The sequence below is a fragment of the Apodemus sylvaticus genome, chromosome 2 (assembly GCF_947179515.1).
Source record: "Apodemus sylvaticus chromosome 2, mApoSyl1.1, whole genome shotgun sequence".
In the NCBI taxonomy this organism is placed as follows: domain Eukaryota; kingdom Metazoa; phylum Chordata; class Mammalia; order Rodentia; family Muridae; genus Apodemus; species Apodemus sylvaticus.
The window spans coordinates 100,215,108-100,239,339 of NC_067473.1; the positions used below are offsets into that span (position 1 = coordinate 100,215,108).

The 24,232-nt window shown below is 41.1% G+C and overlaps 1 long non-coding RNA gene and 1 gene segment (V, D, J or C); one reads left to right on the plus strand and one right to left on the minus strand.

Annotated features, from left to right (window-relative positions):
- The window catches only part of LOC127677136 (Ig kappa chain V-III region MOPC 321-like), a 198,845-nt gene that overhangs the window by 68,722 nt on the left and 105,891 nt on the right, over nt 1-24,232 (plus strand).
- The window catches only part of LOC127677183 (uncharacterized), a 110,315-nt gene that overhangs the window by 40,338 nt on the left and 45,745 nt on the right, over nt 1-24,232 (minus strand). The window lies entirely within an intron of this gene.

A 24,232-nucleotide genomic window follows, 5' to 3' on the forward strand; every position in this document is an offset into this window, starting at 1 on the left:
CCGCTCCAAGAACAAGAAGTACTCTGAACTGCTAATCCAATTATTTACCTCTGATCTACCATTTATTAAGGTACTCCTTTAGATTCAGTAACCCCTGTCTTAGTCAGGGTTTCTATTCCTGCACAAACATCATGACCAAGAAGCAAGTTGGGGAGGAAAGGGTTTATTGAGCTTACACTTCCACATTGCAGTTCATCACTAAAGGAAGTCCGGACTGGAATTCAAGCAGGTCAGGAAGCAGGAGCTAATGCAGAGGCCATGGAGGGATGTTTCTTACTTGCTTGCTTGCTTAGCCTGCTCTCTTATAGAACCCAAGAATACCAGCCCAAGGATGGCACCACCCACAAGCGGCCCTCCCCCCTTGATCACTAATTGAGAAAATGCCCCACAGTTGGAACTCATGGAGCCACTCCCCCAACTGAAACTCCTTTCTCTGTGATAACTCCAGCCTGTGTCAAGTTGACACACAAAACTAGCCAGTACACCCCCTTTTCACCTGAAACAATGGGAGACTTGATGGGAGCATAATTGTCCATCATTTAAGTTAAAAAGAGCATTGAGTAGTTAGGCTTGTCAGTTACTCTTTCAGATACAGGCTTACATTCCCACCCCAGTGTTCTTATTCTCCAATTGTTTTTATTTGCATGCCTTGACAAACAGCCTGCTCTAGTCATGTAGAAACATAGACTATGCTAGACTTATTTTCCTGCTTCAGCTTCAATAACTCTATCTCTGTGCCCATCCTCAAATGAGCTTTAGTATCATATTTATTGATTTTCCTTTTGTCTTGATCCAATATTCCTTATTTGAACAGCTTGTATATTTGTGTTTAATGTCTACCTCTCTTTTTTCTTTTTACTTTCTTTCTTTTTTTCCTTATTTCTTTCTTTATCTTTTGTGTATGGTGTATAAATATGTGAGTGAATGTAACATGAAGTTCACATAGAGGACATGGAACTACACTATGTGTTGGTCCTCAAATTTCATTTGTTTGAAACAGGGTGTCATCAGGGAACTTTCCAGACATGGGATTCAAGGGAAGAGAAGACTTAATGGATACCTTCTCTTTGGAGAAAGGTAATGAGCCCTCATCAACCTGGACTGCTCTAAAGCTGGGAGACACTACTACTGCTAGGGTCTGCATACCTAAGGGAGAAGAGCTTTTTTCCTTTACTATGGCTTGCTGTACCTATAGGCTGGAAAACAGAGAAAATAGCCTCCTAAGAGAAGTACTAATTATAATACTACCATCCAACTAGAACTATCCAGCTGTAAGGCTGGAAAATGATCTGAGATCCCTATATGTAAAAGTGTTTTGCTATCTTGGGAGAGTTGAATCTCTATACAAAGACACTGTTACATGGAATCTACCCTTTAGCCTCCTTCATTACTGCATCTGTGGTGATGAATGCCTCTCAGAGAGAAGGATAAGTGGGATCCTCTGTTGGCGTTCTTCAACTAATCCTGCCCACTCTCTCCAGATTCACTCTCAGGTCACCTCCTCCAATCAACCACTGCCAAGTGGTCCCCAACTTTCCTCTTAAGGAAAGTGTCAAGTGAACTTTCACTCTCCAAAATGCAAAGACCCTTTCCATGAAAAACTTAAACCAAATTAAATCTGACTTTAGAGATTTTCAGTTGACCCTGACCAATATACTAAAGCTTTCCAAAATCTCACCCTGGTAATGGATATAAGTCACAAAAAGATAATGTTAGTCCTATGTCAAACAAATATAAGTTCAAGAAAACAAGTAGTTTCCAGGTTTCTAAATCTAATGCTGATGACCTTCTTGTATCCTATGGTGCACCTTAACAATTTTATGTGAAGGGGAAAGAGACCCCGCAATCAAGGAGGACATTTCCTAAGGAAACCATTAATGGGTCCATGACAGTCCTTTCTTAAATCAGCAAGAAAAATATTTTCTTTTTTTATTTTTTTTTATTTTTTATTAGATATAGATATTAATTACATTTCTTTTTTTACTTTTTTTAATTTATTTTTATTGAATATCGTCTTCATTTACATTGCCAATGGTAAAACCTTTCCTGATATCCCCCTCCCCTAAAACACCCCAACCCCTCCCCGTCCTCCTTCACCCTGCCTCCACCTATATGCTTCTCCACCCAACATACTCCCTCCACCCCTCAGTTTCCCTTTGTTTGGGCCTCTGTTGAGCCTTTACCTGACCAAGGACCATTCCTGCCACTGACACCCAACAAGGCCTTTCTCTGCCACATTTTTGGCTGGAACCATGTGTGCACTTTGGTTGATGGTTCAGTCCCTGGGAGAATTGGGATATTTGGGTGGCCAAAATCATTGTTCTTCCCATGGGACTGTAAACCCCTTCAGCTCCTCTGAACCATCCTCCAGCTCCTCCATTGGGGACCCCATGCCCAGTCCAACAGTTGGTTGTTACTATCTGCCTCTGTATTTGTAAGGCTCTGGCAGGGCCCCTCCAGAGACAACCATGGCATGCTCCTTTTGGTATACACTTCTTGTCATCTATAGTAGTGTCAGGGTTTGTTGACTGTTTATAGGATGAATCCCCAGGTAGGGCAGTCTCTGGTGGCCTTTACTTCAGTCTCTGCTCCACACATTGTCTCCCTTATTGCTCCTGTGGCTATTTTGTTCCCTTTCTTAGAGGAACCAAAGAACTCTCACTTAAGTCCTCCTTCTTGAGCTTGATGAATTGTAACTTGCTTATTTTGAGATTTTGGGCTAACATCCACATATCAGTGAGTGAATACCATGTATGTTCTTTTGTGATTGGGTTGCCTTGCTCAGGATGATGACACTTTCTAGCTCCATCCATTTGCCCAAGAATTTCATGAATTCATTGTTTTTAATAGCTGAATAGTACTCCATTGTGTATATATACCATAGTTTCTATATCTATCTTTACCAACCCTACATCTGATAGAGGGCTAATATCCAATGTACACAAAGAACTCAAGAAGTTAGTCTCCAGAGAATCAAATAACCCTATTTAAAAAAAATGTGTTCTAAAAAGTCTTTAATTTCTTTCTTTATTTCTTCCTTTACCAAGGTATCATTGAGTAGAGTATTGTTCAGTTTCCACGTGTATATAGGTTTTCTGTTGTTTCTGTTGCTATTGAAGACCACTTTTACTCCATAGTGATCAGATAGGAGGCATGGGATTAGTTCTATCTTCTTATATTTGTTGAGGTCTGTCTTGTGACCAATTATATGGTCGATTTTGGAAAAGGTACCATGAGGTGCTGAGAAAAAGGTATATTCTTTTGTTTTAGGATAGAATGTTCTATATATATCTGTTAAATCTAATTGGTCCAAAGCTTCAATTAGTTTCATTGTGTCATTTATAATTGCCAGATGCTGGAAAGAACCCAGGTATCCCTCAACAGAAGAGTGGATGCAAAAAATATGGTATATCTACACAATGGAGTACTATTCAGCCATTAGAAACAATGAATTCATGAAATTCTTAGGCAAATGGATGGAGCTAGAGAATATCATACTAAGTGAGGTAACCCAGACTCAAAAGGTGAATCATGGTATGCACTCACTAATAAGTGGATATTAACCTAGAAAACTGGAATACCCAAAACATAATCCACACATCAAATGAGGTACAAGAAGAAAGGAGGAGTGGCCCCTGGTTCTGGAAAGACTCAGTGAAACAGTATTCAGCAAAACCAGAACGGGGAAGTGGGAAGGGGTGGGCGGGAGGACAGGGGAAGAGAAGGGGGCTTACGGGACTTTCGGGGAGTGGGGGGGCTAGAAAAGGGGAAATCATTTGAAATGTAAATAAATTATATCGAATAAAAAAAATAAAGCTCAAAAAAATGGGGTGCAGAGCTAAACAGGGAATTCTCAACTGAGGAAACTCAAATGACTCTAAAGCACGTAAAGAAGTGTTCAGCATCTTTAGTTACCAGGGAAATGCAAATCAAAACAACACTGAGATTCCACCTTGCACCACTCAGAATGGCTAAGATGAAAAACTCAGAGGACAGCAGTTACTGGAGAGGATGTGGAGAAGAAGGAACACTTCTCCATTGTTGGTGAGATTGCTAGCTGGTAAAACCACTCTGGAAATCAGTTTGGTGATTCCTCAGAAAATTAGACATAGTACTACCTGAGGATCCAGCTATCCCATTCCTGGGCATGTACCCAGAAGATGCTCCTACAAGTAAAAAGGACACATGTTCCACTATGTTCATAGCTGCCTTATTTGTTTACATTTCAAATGTTGTCCCCTATCCTCATTTCCCCCTCCCAGAAAAATCCCATAATCTATATTCCTTCCCCCTGTTCCCCAATCAACCCACTCCCTCTTCCCTGTCCTAGTAATCCCCTACACTGAAGCATCGAGCATTCCCAGGACTTCTCCTCACTTCAATGTCCAACAAGGCCATCCTCTTCTTCCTATGCTTCTGGAGCCAAGGGTAAGTCCATGTGTACTCATTGGTTGATGGTTTAATCCCTGGGATATCTGGGGGTACCGGGTGGCTCATATCATTGTTCCTCCTATGGCGCTGCAAACCCCTTCAGCTCCTTGGATCCTTTCTCTAGCACCTCCATTGGGGACCATGTGCTCAGTTCAATGGCTGGATGAGAGTGTCCCCCTATGTATTTGTCATTCACAAGCAGACCCTCCCATGTGACAGCTTTATCAGTCTCCGGTCAGCAGGCACTTGTGGTTATCCACAATAGTGTCTGGGTTTTGTAACTGTACATGGGATGGATTCCTAGGTCAAGCAGTCTCTGGATGGTCTTTCCCTCAGACTCTGCTCCACACTTTGTGTCTCTGGGTATTCTGTTTCCCCCCACCCCCATCTAAGCAGGACCAGAGTATCCATACTTTTTTCTTCCTTCTTCTTGAACTTCATTTGATCTGTGAATGGTGTCTTGGATATTCCAAGTTTCTGGACTAGTAGACAGACACTGTTACACAGAATCTGCCCTTCTAGCCTCCTCCAGGACTACATATGTGGTGATCAATGTCTCTCTACAAGAAGGATAACTGGGGTCCTCTTATTTGCACTCTCCAAGCTGCCCACTATCTCCAGGTTCACTCTGACGGTCACCTCCGCTAATCAACTACCACCAAGTGGTCCCCAACTCATATACATTCCTCTTAAGAAAAATGCTGGGTAAACTTTTGCTCTCCAGAATACAAATCCCTTTCCTTGCAAAACTTAAATCAAATTAAATCTGACTTTAGAGATTTTCAGTTGACCCTGACCAATACACTGAAGCTTTCCAAAATCTCATTCTGGTAATGGATATAAGCTACAAAAAGTTAATGTTAGTCCTATGTCAAACACCAGTCAGAATGGCTAAGATTAAAAATTCAGGAGATAGCAGGTGTTGGAGAAGGTGTGGAGAAAGAGGAACACTCCTCCACTGCTGGTGGGGTTGCAAATTGGTACAACCACTCTGGAAATCAGTCTGGCGGTTCCTCCGAAAACTGGGCACCTCACTTCCAGAAGATCCTGCTATACCACTCCTGGGCATATACCCAGAGGATTCCCCACCATGTAATAAGGATACATGCTCTACTATGTTCATAGCAGCCCTATTTATAATTGCCAGATGCTGGAAAGAACCCAGGTATCCCTCAACAGAAGAGTGGATGCAAAAAATGTGGTACATCTACACAATGGAGTACTATTCAGCCATTAGAAACAATGAATTCATGAAATTCTTAGGCAAATGGATGGAGCTAGAGAACATCATACTAAGTGAGGTAACCCAGATTGAAAAGGTGAATCATGGTATACACTCACTAATAAGTGGATATTAACCTAGAAACCTGGAATACCCAAAACATAATCTACACATCAAATGAGGTACAAGAAGAAAGGAAGAGTGGCCCCTTGTTCTGGAAAGACTCAGTGAAGCAGTATTCAGCAAAACCAGAACGGGGAAGTGGGAAGGGGTGGGTGGGAGGACAGGGGGAGAGAAGGGGGCTTACGGGACTTTCTGGGAGTGGGGGGGCTAGGAAAGGGGAAATCATTTGAAATGTAAATAAAAGATATATCGAATAAAAAAATACTTTAAATGTAAAACAAAAAAAAGCTACAAAAAGATAATGTTAGTCCTATGTCAAAGAAATATAAGTTCAGGAAAACAAGTAGTTTCCAGGCCACTGAATCTTATGATGATGACCATCTTGTATCCTCTGGTGGACTTTACCACCTCTTTTATGAAGGGGAAAGAAACCCCACAATCAAGGAGGTCATTTCCTAAGAAAACATTTAATGAGATATAACAGTTCTTTCTTGAAAGAGCAAGATAAATATTTTCAAGTTTATATAGTAGAGGGATTAAGATGGTCCAGGATCAAATCTTAATCTATTCCAAATTGTCTACTACAGGTCAAGGCCATGTATGAAAATTCTGCCTTCATTGAAAAGCACAGAGGTACAGTAATACACCACTTATGTCTGTCTCTGGACTCTGTAGAAAGGAAACTAATTTAAACAAATACATTTATTGCTGAGGACAGCAAACTATGACAGGGACTGCCTGCAGTAGGCCGGGATGGAGACATCTCAGAAGCCCACAGAAGCTCCTTGTAGAAAAGGATGGTGTTTGGGACCCTGAGAAGCAGGACACACATCCCTCCAGGCGACCCGCCTTTTGAAATAAGGGACTGCCTGCAGTAGATCTGGATGGAGACATTTCATTAGCCAGTGGTAGCTCTTTGTATCAACAGCTGTTCCCATTTCTCCTAACCTTAGCCCTGGACAAGGACTGTATAGATTTCATTTGTGCGTGACAGTTTTTCAGTTGGCCTTGGTGTGCATAATTATTTTATTATATCTGACTTTTTTACTTCTTTTCCTTCTGCTCTGGTAAATTCTGTTAAACTAGATGTTCCCTGATGCAATGATTCTTAAACAATTAAAAATTGAGACATGGGACACAGCACAGCGCAGCACAGTCCTTATGGCCCAGGTGCATGCTGTGTGTTCTCATCTTAGAAACAATGCAATAACTGCACAATGGTAGTTTCAGATTAATGCTTGACTTGCAAAGAAAGTTTGATGAAATTATTAGAAAATAAATTAGAGCCAACATTGAGAAAAAAACTATTAAATGAAATAAATTCTGCACAACATTTGAGAGTCGTTCCTGGATAAGCAAGTATAAAATATATAAAATATTATAGTAAAACTAAGTCAAACCACTGGGACTCTTAGGAAAGTCATTGTGAACAATGTGTAGAAGCAAAAAGCTAGGGAAACTACTGAGTTAAGGGTTAACTTCATTCGTTCTGGCCACTGCCTGGCAGCTTTGACCATGTCATTTATCATTAGAGCTTTACAAAAAAAATGCAAGTAGCGGGCGGCGGCGGCGGCGGCGGCGGTAGCAGTGGCTGCTCCAGCTGAAGGGCCATCAGCAGTGGAACCAAGGCGACACAGGGTCCAGTTAGGCCCTGCGCCCACGACCACTGACCTTAGCTGACCAGCCGGGCGGCAAGCAACTGCGGTTCTGCGGAGCCTTTCGCTGCACGGAAGCCACTTCAGAACTCGGCTGCCCGCCAGTCAGGAGAGACTCACCGCCATCTTGATCCCGGGCTCCAGAGATCGGTCAGACTGAGGTACACAAACATAATCCGAGGCCCAACACCGCAGGGGTCTGAGCCAGACGGGCGTTGGCCTGCACCCAGGCCCTGGGCTGTTCGAGTGGCCATCGGGGCGCCAACCCAGCCAGGAGTTTTTTTTTTTTTTGCCCCAGCCGGTGCACGCGCCGCCATTTTGCCTACAGGAGCCAGAGTGCTCGGGAGGGCAGAGACTGCTAACAAGCGTAGCCTGAGGCTAACAAAACGGGGGTCTAGGCCCCAAAAGGCACAGGACTGACCCCAAGAACTGGGCGGCTTGGTGGGCCATCTGTGTGTCAACCAGCCCAGGAGGTTATTAGCACAACAGACTCTCCCGGTGCTTTCGCGGAGCGCGGACGTGCACGCCCGCCATCCAGGTCACTTGGCGGACCCAAATAACAGACATAGCCCTAGGGGAACTTTGCTCGGACCTTGGCCTCCCAGGCGTTTGCCTGGACTCAGGGCCCAGGCGACAAGGCTAACCTAGTGTGCGCCAGCCCGGTTGGGGAAATCGGCTGCCCAGCGGAGTGAGCGGAGCACAGGGGAGGTCACAGCAACATTCACCTTCGGAGCTCCCTGGGGGTGCACACGGGTTCCACCTGGTCCACAGACACAATCTGGGGCAAGGCCTCAGGCAGAAGCCCCCAGCTCAACTCTCTCCGCTTCAGATCAGCCTGGGTGGCTGCCACATCTCCAGGTCCCTCAAGAGGCTAGTGGGGGCTTCCGGGCGGCCAGCTGGGAGAAGTCGGTGTGCTCCAATAAATCCTGCGGGCCCCAGCGGGAGCCTTCAGGTGCCTGCTTCGGGATCTGAACAGCCTGGACAACAGCACCCTGTCTATAGGCAGTGCAGAGTGTAAGCTGTGCACCAGAGGCCAACGGGGAAGGGGCAGCTTGCACTGGTGAGTCCAGCACTGACAAGACCAAGTAACACCAGTGAGAGCTAGATGGCAAAAGGCAAACGCAGAAACGTCACTAACAGAAATCAAGGCAATATGGCAACATCTGAACCAAATTCTCCTCTACCAGCAAGTCCTGGATACCCCATCACACCAGTAAAACAAGATTTGGATTTAAAATCACTGGTCATGATGCTGGTACAGGAACACATGAAGGACATTGAGGAGAAAATGGATCAAAAGTTAGAAGCCCTTGCAAGGGAAACACAAAAATCATTGAAAGAAATCCAGGAGAATACAAAAGCCAACAAGGAGGAAATGCAAAAAACACTTAAAGAAATACAGGAGAACTTTGCTCAACAGGCTGAGGTCATGAAAGACGAAACACAAAAATCTCTTAAAGAAATACAGGAGAACTTTGGTCAACAGGCTGAGCTCATGAAAGAGGAAACACAAAATCTCTAAAAGAATTACAGGAAAACACAAACATGCAAGGGAAGGAGCTAAGCAAAACCATCCAGGATCTAAAATCAGAAGTAGAAACAACTAAGAAAACTCAAAGGGAGACAACTTTGGAGATAGAAAGCCTTGGGAAGAAATCAGGGGACAGAGATGCAAATATCAACAACAGAATACAAGAGATAGAAGAAAGAATCTCAGATGCTGAAGATTCCATAGAAACCATGGACTCAACAGTTAAAGAAAATGCAAAGTGCAAAAAGCTTGTAACCCAAAATATCCAGGAAATCCAGGACACAATGAGAAGACCAAACCTAAGGATTATAGGCATAGATGAGAGTGAAGATTTACAACATAAAGGGCCAGCAAATATCTTCAATAAAATTATGGAAGAAAACTTCCCTAACCTAAAGAGAGAGATGCCCATGAATATACAAGAAGCCTACAGAACTCCAAACAGACTGGACCAGAACAGAAATACTTCCCGTCACATAATAATCAAAACACCAAATGTTCTAAACAAAGAAAGAATACTAAAGGCAGTAAGAGAAAAAGGCCAAGTAACATATAAAGGAAGACCTATCAGAATCACAGCAGACTTTTCACCTGAGACTATGAAGGCTAGAAGGTCCTGGGCAGATCTCATGCAGACTCTAAGAGAACACAAATGCCAACCAAAACTACTATATCCAGCAAAACTCTCAATCACCATAGATGGAGAAACTAAGATATTTCACGACAAAACCAAGTTCACCCAATATCTATCCACAAACCCAGCCCTAAAAAGGATAATAGGAGGACAACACCAATACAAGGAGGGAAACTCCACCCTGAAAAAAGCAAGATAGTAACCTTTCATCAAACCCAAATAAGTTAAGCAATCAAATTTAAAAAATAACGTCAAAAATGATAGGAAGTAACAATCACTATTCCTTAATATCTCTTAACATCAATGGACTCAATGCCCCAATAAAAAGACACAGACTAACTGACTGGATGCGTAAACAGGACCCTACATTTTGCTGCTTACAGGAAACACACCTCAGGGTCAAAGACAAACACTACCTTAGAGTAAAAGGCTGGAAGACAATTTTACAAGCAAATGGTCTCAGGAAACAAGCTGGAGTAGCCATTTTAATATCAGATAAAATTGACTTTCAACCCAAAGTCATCAAAAGAGACTCTGAGGGACACTTCTTGCTGGTCAAAGGAAAAATACAACAAGAAGAACTCTCAATCCTGAACATCTATGCTCCAAATGCAAGGGCACCCTCTTTCATAAAAGAAACTTTATTAAAACTCAAAGCACACATTGCACCTAACACAATAATTGTGGGTGACTTCAACACTGCACTTTCCTCAATGGACCGATCAGGAAAACAGAAACTAAACAAGGACACAATGAAACTAATTGAAGCTTTGGACCAATTAGATTTAACTGATATATATAGAACATTCTATCCTAAAACAAAAGAATATACCTTTTTTTCAGCACCTCATGGTACCTTCTCCAAAATCGACCATATAATTGGTCACAAGACAGACCTCAACAAATATAAAAAGATAGAACTAATCCCATGCCTCCTATCTGATCACTATGGAATAAAAGTGGTCTTCAATAGCAACAGAAACAACAGAAAACCCACAAACACGTGGAGATTGAACAATACTCTACTCAATGACACCTTGGTCAAGGAAGAAATAAAGAAAGAAATTAAAGACTTTTTAGAACACAATGAAAATGAAAACACAACATACCCAAATCTATGGGACACAATGAAAGCAGTGCTAAGAGGAAAACTCATAGCCCTGAGTGCCTCCAAAAAGAAAATGGAGAGAGCATACATTACCAACTTAATGACACACCTGAAAGCCCTAGAACAAAAAGAAGCTATTTCACCCAGGAGGAGTAGAAGGCAGGAAATCATCAAACTCAGGGCCGAAATCAATCAAGTAGAAACAAAGAGAACCATACAAAACATCAACAAAACTAGGAGCTGGTTCTTTGAGAAAATCAACAAGATAGATAAACCCTTAGCCAGATTGACCAAAGGGCACAGAGAAAGTATCCAAATTAACAAACTTAGAAATGAAAAGGGAGACATAACAACGGAAACTGAGGAAATCCAAAAAATCATCAGATCCTACTACAAGAGCCTGTACTCAACACAACTGGAGAATCTGGAGGAAATGGACAATTTCCTTGACAGATACCAAATACCAAAATTAAATCAGGACCAACTAGACCATCTAAACAGTCCCATAAAGCCTAAAGAAATAGAAGGAGTCATAGAAAGTCTTCCAACCAAAAAAAGCACAGGACCAGATGGTTTCAGTGCAGAATTCTACCAGACCTTCAAAGAAGAGTTAACACAAATACTCTTCAAACTATTCCACAAAATAGAAACAGAAGGAACACTACCCAATTCCTTCTACGAAGCCACAATTACGCTGATACCAAAGCCACACAAAGATCCAACAAAGAAAGAGAACTTCAGACCAATTTCCCTTATGAACATCGATGCAAAAATACTCAACAAAATTCTTGCCAACCGAATCCAAGAACACATCAAAACGATCATCCACCATGATCAAGTAGGCTTTATCCCGGGAATGCAGGGTTGGTTCAATATACGGAAATCCATCAATACAATCCACTACATAAACAAACTCAAAGAACAAAACCACATGGTCATTTCATTGGATGCTGAAAAAGCATTTGACAAAATTCAGCATCCTTTCATGCTTAAAGTCTTGGAGAGAACAGGAATTCAAGGCCCATACCTAAACATAGTAAAAGCAATATACAGCAAACCGGTAGCCAGCATCAAACTAAACGGAGAGAAACTTGAAGCAATCCCACTGAAATCAGGGACCAGACAAGGCTGCCCCCTTTCTCCTTATCTTTTCAATATTGTACTTGAGGTACTAGCTCGGGCAATTCGACAACATAAGGAGGTCAAAGGGATACAAATTGGAAAGGAGGAAGTAAAACTATCATTATTTGCAGACGACATGATCGTCTACCTAAGTGACCCAAAGAACTCCACTAGAGAGCTCCTACAGCTGATAAACAACTTCAGCAAAGTGGCAGGTTACAAAATCAACTCAAGCAAATCAGTGGCCTTCCTATACTCAAAGGATAAGCAGGCTGAGAAAGAAATTAGGGAAATGACCCCCTTCACAATAGCCACAAACAGTATAAAGTATCTTGGGGTGACTCTTACCAAACATGCGAAAGATCTGTATGGCAAGAACTTCAAGACTCTGAAGAAGGAAATGGAAGAAGACCTCAAAAAATGGGAAAACCTCCCATGCTCATGGATCGGTAGAATCAATATAGTTAAAATGGCCATTTTGCCTAAAGCACTATACAGATTCAATGCAATACCCATCAAAATCCCAACTCAATTCTTCACAGAGTTAGAAAGAGCAATTATCAAATTCATCTGGAACAACAAAAAACCCAGGATAGCTAAAACTATTCTCAGCAACAAAAGAAAATCTGGGGGAATCAGTATCCCTGACCTCAAGCAATACTACAGAGCAATAGTGTTAAAAACTGCATGGTATTGGTACAGTGACAGGCAGGAGGATCAATGGAACAGGATTGAAGATCCAGAAATGAACCCACACACCTATGGCCACTTGATCCTCGACAAAGAGGCTGAAAACATCCAATGGAAAAAAGATAGCCTTTTCAACAAATGGTGCTGGTTCAACTGGAGGTCAGCATGCAGAAGAATGCGAATTGATCCATCCTTGTCTCCTTGTACTAAGCTCAAATCCAAATGGATCAAGGACCTCCACATAAAGCCAGACACTCTGAAGCTAATAGAAAAGAAACTGGGGAAGACCCTTGAGGACATCGGTACAGGGAGAAAGTTTCTGAACAGAACACCAATAGCGTATGCTCTAAGAGCAAGAATTGACAAATGGGACCTCATAAGGTTACAGAGTTTCTGTAAGGCAAAGGACACCATCAAGAGGACAGATCGGCAACCAACAAATTGGGAAAAGATCTTCACCAATCCTACATCAGATAGAGGGCTAATATCCAATATATATAAAGAACTCAAGAAGTTAGACTCCAGAAAACCGAACAACCCTATTAAAAAATGGGGTACAGAGTTAAACAAAGAATTCTCACCTGAAGAACTTCGGATGGTGGAGAAGCATCTTAAAAAATGCTCCACTTCATTAGTCATTAGGGAAATGCAAATCAAAACAACCCTAAGATTTCATCTTACACCAGTCAGAATGGCTAAGATTAAAAATTCAGGAGACAGCAGGTGTTGGAGAGGGTGTGGAGAAAGAGGAACACTCCTCCACTGCTGGTGGGGTTGCAAATTGGTACAACCACTCTGGAAATCAGTCTGGCGGTTCCTCCGAAAACTGGGCACCTCACTTCCAGAAGATCCTGCTATACCACTCCTGGGCATATACCCAGAGGATTCCCCACCATGTAATAAGGATACATGCTCTACTATGTTCATAGCAGCCCTATTTATAATTGCCAGATGCTGGAAAGAACCCAGGTATCCCTCAACAGAAGAGTGGATACAAAAAATGTGGTATATCTACACAATGGAGTACTATTCAGCCATTAGAAACAATGAATTCATGAAATTCTTAGGCAAATGGATGGAGCTAGAGAACATCATACTAAGTGAGGTAACCCAGACTCAAAAGGTGAATCATGGTATGCACTCACTAATAAGTGGTTATTAACCTAGAAAACTGGAATACCCAAAACATAATCCACACATCAAATGAGATACAAGAAGAAAGCAGGAGTGGTCCCTGGTTCTGGAAAGACTCAGTGAAACAGTATTTGGCAAAACCAGAACGGGGAACTGGGAAGGGGTAGGAGGGAGGACAGGGGAAGAGAAGGGGGCTTACGGGACTTTCGGGGAGTGGGGGGGCTAGAAAAGGGGAAATCATTTGAAATGTAAATAAATTATATCAAATAAAAAAAAAGAATTACATAAAAAAAAAAAGACACAAAAAAAAATGCAAGTAGCTGATCTCAGAGCTCTGAAGTATAATAAGCTAAAGTTAAAGTTTAAATAATGATAGGTTTGCAATTATTATTACTTTGGCTATAGGCCTGGAAATAGGGAAGTTTGAAATTTTGGGGAACAAGTGTAATTCTTGATTCTTTGTGGAACATGGTTACTCTTTTGAACTTGATTTGGCAACAATTATACAATATCTTTTATCAGCTCTTGGAGTATCAATAAAAGACTGGGGAAAGAAGAAGGCAAGAGAGCCTATAGAGAGCATGCAGAGAGAATAGAGAGAGAGTATAAAGAGCATGAAGAGAGCATGTAGAGAGAATGTAGAGAGAATGTAGAGAGAGTGTAGAGAGAATGTAGAGAGAATATAGAGAACATGCAGAGAGCATGTAGAGAGCAAGTAGTGAGCATGTGAAGAGCAAGTGAGAGAGTGAATGCGGAGAGCATAGGAAGACCTTGTGAAGAGTGAGTGAAAGGAGTGTATACGTGGTGTGTGTGAAAGATGTGTGTGAAGAGAGAGAGAGAGAGAGAGAGAGTGTGTGTGTGTGTGTGTGAGAAAGGGGAACACACAGAGGTATGCATGAGCATGAGAGTACAAGAAAAGAAAAATGCACAGGAGAAAAGCAGAGTGCACAGGAGAATGCAGAGTGTGTGCAGCCTCAAGCTGTGAGCCAATGAACAAGAGAAAAAGAAAACAGAGAATGAGAGAAAAAACATTAAGCCCTGAAAAAATTGTCTGTCAGCTTGTACACAAAAAGAAGTCTGTATATATTCCAGATATCCCTGCTTCCAGTTGAGAACTCCAATCCTGTGTCAAGACCGGACACCAGCAATTTATAAAAAAAAATCAATGCCAGATATTAGAAGGAAGGTATAGGAACTAGATCTTGAACCAGTACACACTTATTTACTGTTATTTATTTAATCTCCTGAAGACTGCCATTTCAGTCTTTTATAATTGATCTATGGAGAATGCTCAATGAGAAAAAAACTAAGAAGACAATCTAGTGGTGACCTCACAATCATGCAGGCCTAAGAATTTCTGAATAGCCTTGCAGAAAAGTGCTACTTTTGAGGACAGTCAAGAAATTAAAAAGAAAGAGTAACCTTGTAATCAAAGGACATGACCCTTCCAGAGGACCTGCTATACCTCTCCTGGGCATATACCCAAAGGATTCCCAAGCATGCAATAAAGACACATGCTCCATTATGTTCATAGCAGCCTTATTTATAATAGTTAGAAGCTGGAAAGAACCCAGATATGCCTCAAAGGAGGAATGGATACAGAAAATGTGGTATATTTACACATGGAATACTACTCAGCAATTAGAAACAATGAATTCACAAAATTTTTGGGCAAATGGTTTGATCTGGAAAATATCATCCTAAGTGAGGTAACCCAATCACAAAAGAATACACATGGAATGCAATCTCTGATAAGTGGATATTAATTAGCCCAGAAGCTCTGAATACCCAAGGCACAAATCGCATAACAAATGAATCCCATGAAGAAGTATGGAGAGGGTCCTGATCCTGGAAAGGATTGATCTAGCATTGGAGAGGAATATAAGGACAGAGAAAAAGGAGGGAGGTGATTGGAGAATGGATAGAGAGAAGAAGGTTTATGAGACATATGGGGAGGGGGGATCTGGGAAAGGGGAAATCATTTGGAATGTAAACAAAAAATATAGAAAATAAAAATATTTTTAAAATGTAAATAAAGAAAATAATAAAAAAGAAAACAAAAAGAAAGAATTTCTGAATACCCTTGCAGAAAAGTGCTACATTTGAGGACAGTCAAGAAATTAAAGTTGGCTAGGATGTGGAGAAAGAGGAACACTCCTCTACTGCTGGTAGGGTTACAAATTGGAACAACCACTCTGGAAATCAGTCTGGCGGTTCCTCAGAAAACTGGGCAGGTCACTTCTGGAAGATCCTGCTATACCACTCCTGGGCATATACCCAGAGGATTCCCCACCATGTAATAAGGATATATGCTCCACTATGTTCATAGCAGCCCTATTTATAATAGCCAGAAGCTGGAAAGAACCCAGGTATCCCTCAACAGAAGAATGAATGCAAAAAATGTGGTATATATACACAATGAAGTATTATTCAGCCATTAGAAACAATGAATTCATGAAATTCTTAGGCAAATGGATGAAGCTGGAGAGCATCATACTAAGTGAGGTAACCCAGTCTCAAAAGATCAATCATGGTATGCACTCACTAATAAGTGTATATTAGCCTGGAAAACTGGAACACCCAAAACATAATCCACACATCAAATGAGGTACAAGAAGAACGGAGGAGTGGCCCTTGGTTCTAGAAAGACTCAGTGTAGCAGTATAAGGCAAAATCAGTACAGGGAAGTGGTAAGGGGTGGGTGGAAGAATAAAGGGAGGGAAGAGGGCTTATGTGACTTTTGGGGAGTGGGAGACCAGAGAAATCATTTGAAATGTAAATAAATAAATATATCAAATGAAATAAAAATAAATAAAAATAAAAAAAAGAAATAAAAAAGTAACCTTGAAATCAAAGGAATCTCCAATGACCCATCCACTGTAAAAGAGGAAACATAGAGGCTGGAATATCTTTGGAAGCAGAATTCTCTGCATCTAGACCCCTCCCCACAAGTGATCCAACAGCACTGTTAAGTTCTTAGGTAAAGGCCCTGAAAACTAACAATGTGGTGCTGAAAGGCATCCACAGTCACAAAACGAAGACGCACAAGTGGACCTTCAGTGACCAAAGACCCTGTGGCTTTGGAGGCAGCACGAGTACCCTTGAAAGAACACACCCAGGAGAAAAAAAAAGCCTGAGCACTAAACCGTCATCAAACTCACCCGACCACTAAGGCAGCCATGAAGGAGATAGAGGACATCAATATGCTTGTGTTTATTGAAGATGTCAAAGCCAACCAGCACCAAAACAAATAGGCTTTGAAGAAACTCTATGGCAATGAAGATGCAAAAGTCAATACCCTGATAGAGTCTCTGGTAGAGAGAAGAAAGCATTTGCTTGGTTGTCTCCTGATAATGATGCTTTTGATATTGCCAATGAAATTGGAATATCTAAACAAAGTACAGCTGTATAATTATTAATATATGCATTTTATATTTTAAATATATATAATATTTAAGACACAGAAAGAGAAAGAGAGAGTGTGTGAGAGAGAGAGAAAGAGAGAGGGAGGGAGAGTAGAGAGAGAAGGAAAAGAGAGTCACACAGCTGGAGGGGAAACCTCTGCTGTCCTTTCTGCCAGACCTTTAATGAAGAGCTGATACTAAAGCCATATAATGTTCATGCCATAGAAAAGGAAGAAACTTTGAAATGCATCACATAGTAAAAAGATATCCACTAAACACATGAATACAGACCTAGAACTAACAACACTGGGATAGAATCCAGATTCCTGTCAATCCCTCATGACCCACCCAATCCCCTCCCCACACACACTCTTGCCAGCTTTCCTGGCCCAGCCTGGTGTGTGGAAAGAGCATTAGATGTCCTGATAATGTCCTCATTGTAAACCACAAGTACTGGTGATGCTGAGTTTTGTGGCTCTCTGAACACTCACCATCAGGTCCACACAGCACCATAGCCTTTAATACAGACTCTGGATTAGTGTGTCATAAGCCTCTTTTGTAACAAACATTTCCCTCTTCATAGCACTTATATTGGAGGGCACCTAGGGTGAAATTTTATTCAAGGTAAGGGAAAGTTCTATGTCTCAGGTTCCAAGCATTTGATGGATAAAAAGTTCTTGGGCCCTGATATCCGTATATTATATTACAATTCAAGAAGCTCAGGCTTCCCTTTCAAAGACTGCAGTGGATTGTAGCTTGACTGTCCCCAGAAGACTCATAGGGTAAAGTCTTAGTCTCTAGGCTGTGTTTTTGTTTGCTGGTGGAGCATATATGAGTAGAGGCCCAGTGGGAAGGTTTGAAGTCACTAATACTGTGCTTGAAGGGACTCTGACCACCCCAGCAGAGCAAGCATGACTCTGTTAAGCTTTGCCCTTCTCCCATATTCCCTATTTCTTGCTAAAACCATTAAATTGCATTCCTAAAGCTAGCTGCCCACAGTGCTCCAGGACTAAACAAAAACCTCCTAGGTTACTGCTCGCAGAGGCTCAGTGTCTCCATTGACTCTTTTCCCCAATGCATCTCAGTCATAGAACTCTACAAGCCCTGTTTCCAAAAGGAGGGAAGCTGTGAAACAAAAACTTCTTAAACTCTGCATCACGCAAACTATATGCTTGATAATTTAACAACTTGTTTACTAAATAAAGGCTTCACTGAATCTATTTCCAAGGCATTTTTATATTCAGTAGATTTACTGGACAACTGTAGGCATACATTTTTCCCACCTACTTTAATAAGTGTTCATCCACCCTTCTAGTCCACCATCCACCAGAGGTAGTAGAAAAGAAAAGGTATTGGGTTGTGGGGGAAGTAGACCTATTTACAAATAGTTCTTTGGGGGTAGGTCGATTCTTCATTCAGCAGTTCAGTCCAGTAGCAAACACCAAATATGAATCAGCAGCTACAGTCTAGCCCTCTCAGGAGTCACCACACATGAACCAACAGCTGCAGTACAATCCACTCAGCAGTCACCACACAAGAACCACCAAGAGCAGTTTTATTCAGAAGAAACCACAAGGCTGCAAAACCAACACAAGGTCATGGAAATGATAGGAAGCCACAGAAACCTCAGGAGAAATTCTTTGGCAAGTTTCTCTCTATGATGTCACCACTAGCAGAGCTCAGCAATGCAATGTAAGGTGAACCAGGACATGTGTATTGTTAGAGAAGAATAATGAGGCAGAACAAAGCAAACAAAATCTCCAGCTCCCACTATCTAAAGGGACATATTTATATTTCTTTTAAGTATCACTTTTCCTTTCACAAGTCTGATATAGCAAAACATCCTTTCACCTATGTCTCCATCAGCAAGACATCCTCCATGTGTCATCTCTTCACTTGTGTCTGCTTCAGGAAAGCATTCTTTCTACTTTAGCAAAACATCTTTTCACCTATGTCTCCCAGCAAAATATCATTTGCTTCCCTAAGAAACCATAAGTTTCTACTTCAGGGGACAATTTTAAACTTACAAAAAACCTTTTCTAGATCATTCAAATTAATAAGAGTTTTGAAGATTGAAGACTATCTAGCTGACGTTTTCAGCATAAAATGTTGTCACTTCTATCTTGTCGCGTCCACCTTCACCAGCAAAGAGTACGCGACACAAAGGAGTTTCTTCCTTAAATGGTTTATTTGGGAAACCTTGAATTAAGCTTATTTCTTCTTTTGGCGGCCCCGGCCTCTCTGCCAGCCTGACCTTATAAGCCCTAGATAGCCTCATTTGCCCAGGGAGATAACCAGCCGTATTCTCATAGGTGAACTCAGTGAATTCTTCATTAGCATGTAAGTGAGATAAGGAATGCAGCACACTGCGCATGTGTTCCAGTGATTTACTACCAGGGAGCAGCATGTGGCCAGCGCCATCTTGTAACAGAGAAGAACAAATGGTGACTCACTACATATCACCCTTTTTTGTTTTAATAGAAGCCGTCCCATGTCAGGACTAATCAGGTCACTGGCATCCTGCTGACCAATGACCCCTGACTTAGGTCATCTCTGCCACGACTTAGTCTTACCCGTCAAAGGGCTACCCTATCGCCCACCGGGCCCCATGTCTTAGGTTGATCTAAGTGCCAAGAAGTTGCCCGTCCTTGGGTATCATTGGATTCCAGACAGTATAGTATGTACAGTACTATATGCTCGGTGTACCCTGGAGCGAAGGCTTCTAAGATTTTAGAAAGGCCAGCCACACAGAGACGTCTTCCTGAGCATCCATAGCTGCAAGAGCCTGATAAACTACGGCTCTATGAGCTGCATGATCCCGTCTAATACGGCAGAAGCACCAAAGGCAGATGAAGGCTGCTAAGCACATAAGGGCGGCTATAGCTAACAACCCAGCCCACTCTTTGATCCAAGAAAAGGCACTGGAGATCCACGAGGTCAGGTCCTCCACGGTGATTGGCTTCAGTCTTGTGGCATTACGCGAAGCTATCTGAAATACAAGCTGTTTGGTTAATAATTCTCCCTCAAGAGACCAATTTCCTCTAAGGAATTCACTGATATTGTACTGACTTTCTTTTAGAGCTGTCATATTTACCTGAAGGGGAGTAATACACAATCCTGGGGTGTGTTTAACGCAAGATACCTGCACCATTGTTACAAGTGCATCAATTTCTTCTTGTAGAATATCTACTCTCTGATTCAAAAGTCGTATTCCAGCTTCTAAATGGGAATTATATTGATTTTGGGTGTGTAAGGCTCGTGCAGACTGCTCAACAATACTATTCACTACCTCTGCAGTCTGCACTTGAGATGCCATGGCAACTGCAGCAGTAGCAGCGGCTGCAGCAGATATAGTAATGGCTGTAATAATGGCAGCAGTAATACCAAAATCTCTCTTGACATGGAACAATTGTCCTACAGGAAAAGTGTCTGGGTCTTCTATAACTGGAATGGGCACAAACATAGGTAGGTGAACTACTAAGGCAGTATCGTTGCCGCCATCCCAACATTCTGATAGATAGCATTGTGTATGGGTACTGTTACAATCTAGGCTATCACTAGACACATCGGTACTAATGAGGAAGAAAAAGGATGGTTTGAGGCAAACCGGGGCAGGGGAATAACTCACGTTTTGTAAAAGTGAGTTTATGGTTATATTAAGAAGTCTGACTGCCCTTCTGTTAACGTTCCTAACAGCAAATGCATTATAAAGAAAAAAATTCTCCCTTAATGCGAGCAAGAGGAGTAAGTGAGATAAAAGCATTTTTGCAATTTGACAAGATCCAATCATACCATGGCCATGCATTCTGTGCTCCTGTTTGTTCCCCCTTTTTTATTATTAAACACGCTATCAGGTGAGAGTATTTAAGGCTGTCAGCAAGGCCTGGGGAAACTGTCCAGCTTTAATAGCTGTGAGTACCTGTACTATCATTGCATCCTGTCTCTGTAGGACAAACCTATCCTACAGATACACCACAGGCAAGCAAATGCTATTAAAATCATGAGAACAGCAAGGACTCTAAGTCCCGCCCACTCCTTCAGATGATACACCGCCGAGTTGATCCATGATGACAGTCCTTCAGCCAAAGACACATCCACTGGAGTGGAATTCACGGTCACGATAGCCATATGGAGTTGGTCCATCAGGGCGTCAAATTCACCAGTCCAATTTCCTAAAAGATACTTAGACATTTGTTTAGACAAATTCGTAGCTCTTGTAAAATTTTCATATTGAATGTTGGCAATGCATAAACTAGAATACTTCCACTGACATCCCACTTGGGCTAGCTGCCACAAGGTCTCAATTTGTTCTTGTATTAAATCAATTCTTTGGTTTATAACCATTAAGCCTCCTTTCAGTTGACCATAAAGGCTCACTTGCACATCAATTGCATGAGCAACGCTAGATGACAGATTACTCAGGGCATGAGCCCTTTGGCAAATTGTAAAAGGATTAAAAGCATAATCCATAAGTTGATCATTGTCAGCTCTGCTAACTGAGCTGAGCCCATGTGTCTTTATAGCCACCTGTTAATTATAAACAAGATATCTAGCTCTTCCTTCAGAAAAGCCATTCATGAAAATGATGTCCCAAGATGTATCATAGTTATATGCACATATATTGATTTTTTAAATTAGAAATATGAGTATCAACCATCTGCAAAAGCTAATTAAGTCCATTAGACTCAACATCATAATGTGGTACATCAAGAACAATTCTTTATAATTTGATGTATACAAAAATGTAAAATTGTTTTTAAGCCATTACCTTTTTGATGATATGAATAATAAACGTGCTTATATATCTGAATGTTTCTATATACCCTCTTTGGGATACACACTTTATGTGCCTTGTCCCAAAGGGTCCTGTCCAGGCACCTTTTTAAAGATTAAATTATAGATAAGTATATTGTAGCTGTCTTCAGACACACCAGAAGAGGGCAAATTCTATGCTGTCCTTAGGGGTGCGACCATAGCCAATTCCCCCTTTTTGTTTTATTACCTTGGGGGTTATAGGGAAGGCTATGATTTAACTGTACATTTATTAGTTTGTAGAAAGAATGGAACGACTGAGCAGTATAAGCTGGACCGTTATCTGTTTTTAACCGACAAGCCTGCCTCCAGACATGTTTTAAGGCAATGACCAATCACATTGCGAGCCTTTTCTCCACTCATGGCAGTAGCATGAATAATGCCAGAGCATATATCCACAGAGACACGAACATACTTTAAAGTTCTAAACTTAGATATATGAGTCACATCTATCTGTCATAATTTTAGGGGCAATAGGCCTTTTGGATTAACTCCTAGACCTGGGAGATGGTGAAAAACTACACATTGTTGGCACTCCAGCACGATCTGTTGTGCATCTGCACGGGAAAGATGGAATTTTTGTTGTAATGGCCTAGCTGAAACATGAAACTGTTGATGAAATTTTCGTGCAGCTTCCAGGGATGAGGCCAGGAAGGCATATTCCATTCTGGTGCATCGATCAACAAGGTCATTGCCCTTACTCAGCAGGCCTGGCAGACCAGAATCGGCTCTAATATATTGTATAAAAAATTTTGAATCCCTGGACTAGATAATTTTCTGTAATTCCTTCATAAGATGACTTGCCGTACTAGTAGGTTTTATGGAGCCAGCTACTTCTAATATCTTAACAGCATTTACCACATAAGATGAATCCGAAAGTAAATTAAATGGAAAGGAACATTTTTTGAAAACTTCTAACACAATTTGTAATTCAACCGCCTGTGGGGAGCCAGGCTGATATTGGCACAAAACGGGCTTATTGTGCTCGATCATATAAGCTCCACAGCCTGTTTTAGATCCGTCTGTAAATATATTGGGGACACCCGACAAGGGTGCTTGTGTAGTTACTTTTAGAAACATCACAGGATGCTCCTTAAAAAATGAAAGCAAAGGATGTCTGGGAAAAATGATTATCTATTAATCTATCAAAACAGCAGCGCAATATGGCCCAGTCATCAATCGTCCCACACAAAACCTGCACCTGAGAGGCAGTATAGGGAACGATCAGTGATGTAGGAGTCTTCCCAAAAAACTGTAGACATTGTTGTATCCCCAGAAGGGCCAATTTAGCAATTGCAGTAGAGTAATGATCAATAGATTTTGTTGGTGAGGCTCTAGGATGTACCCACAACAGGGGACCTTCCTGCCAAAGCAGGCCTGTAGGTTGCAAAAAGGTAGACAAAATGTATAAAGCAATTTTCTCTCTTTCTTTGTAGTGAAACAATATTGCGTCTTGTAACCCTTGTTTTATTCTTTTGAGGGCTACTCTAGCCTCCTGTGTTAATATTCAAGGTGAATCCAAGGCCGAATTTTAATGCCTTTAAATTTCTATATAGCCTTATTAATGTTTTATAGATCAAAGTTAAAAACTTTATTTTGAACCACATCTGTATGAATCTGTTAAAAATGTTCTTTTGGCCATAATTCTCTAGGTGAAGCCTGTAAGATAAGGCCAGACCTATACCCATGAATCTTGCAAGGAGTAGCCTGTAACCAGACCCCACTGTATGAAGGTCAAATAACAAAAGTAACCTGTAATATCAAAGCATAACTGCAATTTTTTGAAAGCAAAACACAGTTTTAAATAATCTTTTCTCCTTAAAATAATAGCAAGCACATTATTTTCATATTGCAAAGTTTGTCTATCAGCTTGTGTGTTTGATTGTATGACAGTGTATCTTATTGAAGAGACATTACTTTAAGTCTTATTTTTTATAAGTCTGAGTTCTAGGATAAAAATCACATAAAACGTTATGTCAATTTTGAAATACCTTAGAGACTCGTTTTTCTTGGCTTCTGTCATGCCACGTGTTGCTTAAGATAGCTTTAACCCTAAATTGTTAGTTTTAAACTTACCTTTTGTTACCCTCATTATATTTTTTAAATCATGTCCAATAACTTATGAGTCAATACCCTATAGTCAAGGCATGTAAAACATTTGTACCTTTAAGACCAATTAGAAATAAAGATGAAGCAATTACACAAATATCATTAATTTAAACCAAGTACATATATATTTTTTCTAGCTGTAATTTTAGGGGAATAAAACACCTTGAACCTAGCCATCACCATGGTAGAAATTTTTCCAGGAGAATTAACCATTAAGTTTGAGGCTGTTGGCCTCTTAAAAGTAGCTTTTTTCTCCA